The 3,910-nt window shown below is 36.9% G+C and overlaps 1 protein-coding gene across 1 annotated transcript in view; it reads left to right on the plus strand.

Moving 5' to 3' along the window:
• The window catches only part of LOC127637025 (RING-type E3 ubiquitin-protein ligase PPIL2-like), a 101,074-nt gene that overhangs the window by 80,841 nt on the left and 16,323 nt on the right, over positions 1-3,910 (plus strand). The window lies entirely within an intron of this gene.

Raw genomic sequence — 3,910 nt, forward strand, 5'->3', positions numbered from 1 at the left:
ATCAAGTTATCCATCTACCTCTTCATTAAAAGACTGGCAAGTCTGTTAGCCAGTAACTAAAAACGCTTAAATAGCCTCAACACCACATGGCAATAAAGTGCTGGTCGCTAAGAAACCACAGAATATTCTTGGCACAAAAAAGAGAGCGAGCGGATGAATGTACTCAGCAGAGGGAAAGAAAATCACATCTTATCTGGTTTAACCAGACACCTAATCCAACGGCCATCGTTGTTATTTGTTCCTCAATCTGGAGTCAGGCCAAGCGCTGATAAAACAGAGGCGACCTCCCGACCTCTTATGGCTGTGCTCTTCATCAGCAGTCTGTTTGTCTATATTTATATACTTGACAGCTTGTTGGATTCTTAAAGGGATAGTTCACACAGAAAGATCCTGTCATGCTTTTCTCACTCTTTTGCTGTTCCAGAAAAGTAAATGACTAAAATTGAAGTTTAAGATTAAAAATGTATCCTTCCACTGCAGTCTATAATCTCGTTTGTATTTCCACTTATTCAAACCTGCCGCATTGTGATTGTCATACATGTCAACAAAATCCGGGAGACCTCCAGGGGGGTTGCTGGATGGCAGAGGCAGGCTAAATACATACAAATTGTGCCGTTGTGATTTAATGTGCTGGGTGATGTTTGATTCAACTTCCCGTGTCTACTACCTGCGCAAGATATCAACAGCGCAACTCGGTTGTAGGTTGCCATGTTGAGGTCACAAATGGGTATGATGTGTTGATTGTGTGAGTAGGGTGCATTTCATACAAGATCTGGCAACTAGACAACCTTGGAATAATATATTGATGTGATTATTCATATAACGAGGTTTGGGCAATACAAATTACGGGAATTTCCCCGGGAGAAATAACAAAAATGGAGGGGGCGGGAGATGGGTGTGAAATACGGGAGACTCCCGGCAAAATGGGAGTGTTGACAGGTATGGTGACTGGCCACATAACAAGCAAAAACATGGCGTTAGACAATCTTTGATGCCAAATATGTCTAACCATTTTTAAATATATGCGAATATGAAGTTTTGTACACTGTTCCTGTTAGGTTACATTAACTTTAACCCTAACCCAACCTAACCCTAACCGCATCAGCAGCGTGAGAGACCAGGTTCAGATCCCACGTTGAAACCATAGACTGTAAAAAAAGATGGACGACGCCCCTTCGCTCTTTTCCATTGGTGAGAACTGAAGCTGCCAGTGTCCCGATATGGCGCTGACATCTTAGGACTTGAGTCTGCGCAGTTGCGATTTCGGGACCAGTCGTGAGCAGGAAGTAAAGCCGCGAAATCAAGGCCCTCACTCTCGCTGAATCAATCGCAAGCACACGCCCCTGCACTTTTCACTTTTGACTTATGACTATGTGAAATAATTAATTACAGAAATTTAGATATTAAATTTAAAGCTCCAATCTCCTCAGTCCTCCGAAGATCCCGAAAAAAAGTCTGTTGGTGCTTCAGTGACTACTTCGCTCAGAGAACCTGTCAATCACAGCTGTCAATCATGATGTCACAGAACCGTTTTTATAGCATCAAACGAACTAAAAACAAACTTATTTTGAAAACAAACACTTGAAATTACATCAACGTGATAGAAACTACAGTAAATGACAGAAACTATCTTTGAAAAAAAGATATGTGAAGTGTAATTTAAATGTTTAGTTGGTCTCACGTCCCGTTGAATAACATGGAGAGGCGGGGTTTATGACCTATACTAGGACCAGTCACCGGGGGTGGCACCACTATGTGGACATTTCATCTAGAAAATGGAGCTCACATGTGCTCATATGCCCAACAATAGTTACTGCTTTGGCCACTGGGGGCAGTGTTTTGAATTTCGGTAAGCAGAGACTGAATTTAGCTAGTCAAGCTACTGTTTCTAATATAACTATGAGACTGAGCTACCTTAGAAGACTTTGGAATATAGTGCATGAGTCATGTGGACTTTTACTGTGCTTTTTTGTCCTTTTAGGGAGCTTGACAGTCACTGTATGAAAATTAACAGCGTAAGGGTAATTGACAAATAAGGTTTTCCAATGTGATAAAAAATATTTTAAAAATCTAGTTTAAAACATGTCAAGTTCAAAGAAGTGTAATCGTTGCATAAACATTGGTTTTATAAAGTTTTGAAAACCATTTTATAGCATTTAAAAACATATATTTAAAATGTAATGTGGTGTAAAGGGATAAAATACTTTCCTTGCACCTTGAATACAAGAGAGGGCACACAACATGATTTATTTAAAAAGAATTTCACACATACCTTTCAAATAAAACAAACAAACAAACAAACAAAAGATGTTTACTCAGGGTCACATCATTTGGCCTGAACAAAATGTGACTTTTCGTAAAAATGTCAAAATATTTGAATATTTTATTAATATGAGGGTCTTTCAAGCATTTCTCAGGATGGTTATATCAAAATGACTTTGAACTGAGTAATTGAAAATATGTTTCAGAAAAGGTGTATTCAAGCGTTGTGTGAATAGCATATTTATGTTTTTTTGGAATAATTTAATAGCAAAAACAAAAAATGCCACTGACCCAAAAACATACAGCTAATTTCACCTTTTGTGTTCTATGGAAGAAAGAATATCAAACATGTTTGAAATGACATTAGGGTGTGTAAATGATGACAGAACTTTAATTATGAACTATCAAAAATTGTGAACTATCCCCTTAACAGTATGTCAAACACATCAAGCCATTCTTTACCCAGTAGGCCACAATATATATTCAATATACCACGATTGCGTTGAACATTTAACTATAATGTTGAGTTGACCTCGACTTTTCAAAACAGACGTCTCTTTGAGATAAAAGGATAAAACAACACATCTAGAGAGAGAAGGAAATTCTGTTCTCATATGATAAGGTTGGTTTATTTTGAAGTTTTCCAAGCATCAAAACACCCTTCCTTTCAAGAGTTTTGTGCACATTTGGGAGTAAGTGTGCACTTAAGTTTGCTATTGAAACGGAGCAGAAATGTCCCTTTGTGGTTTTGCATGATTCACTCTTGCCACAGGCCTAAATGTGAATCTATTTCAATATTCCATTGTGAATGCACTCGGTTAGGAGGTGATCTGTAGATTTCCATTCCAAAAGACAAGAGAAAAGGGGGTTCAGCTAATATATGCAAAGATATGGTAACTCGAGGGCCTAAAGTGGCTTTTTTTTCCAATAAGTTTGCTTGAATAAGAGGTTATTCGACTTTAGCCGCCACTGGAGGAATCATCTAAAGAGAGAATACAATTTGCAATCTGGAATGTCCATTCGGAAGGACAGTTGTTTAATAAACCATTCACTTTTACCCATTCTGACCTTTGCGTGATTGTGCTGTACGGATTTCTTGATTTACTCTTTATATATTCCAGTCATTCCCAACCAAGTACTTGGAAATATTTCAATTTGCTTTGTAAAACTTATCAAACAGAAATTACAATTTAAAAATATTACAGCTGTCAGAAGATATTAAGATTGTGTATGGATCACTGAATCGGAGCAAGAGGCAATTCACTAACTTAGAACAAATTTTGCTAAATAAAATAATAAATCAGAAAATTATTTTCTGTAATATTATTTGCATAGATATTAAATGGAAAGCCTGTAGTTTAAAAAAAATATATTGTTTCCATAAATGTATATAAACACCTTTATATATTTATATATAAAGAGTTTCAGAATTGATAAAAGCATTTGCTCACGTTGCTGATAACTCGTGGCTTTCGTGCAACAACTTTTAGATTTTAAAGTCATACAGCAGGTGTGTCAAAACACCCCAAAATATCCAGAGATGTTAGATCAGCCAGAGAATAAAGTCTCACTACTGAACTACAGAAAGAACTGATCAGTTTTGCAAAGGAAACTTGATTGAAAAAACAACAAAACAAATATACCATTT

This window comes from Xyrauchen texanus, chromosome 4, assembly GCF_025860055.1.
Source record: "Xyrauchen texanus isolate HMW12.3.18 chromosome 4, RBS_HiC_50CHRs, whole genome shotgun sequence".
NCBI lineage: Eukaryota > Metazoa > Chordata > Actinopteri > Cypriniformes > Catostomidae > Xyrauchen > Xyrauchen texanus.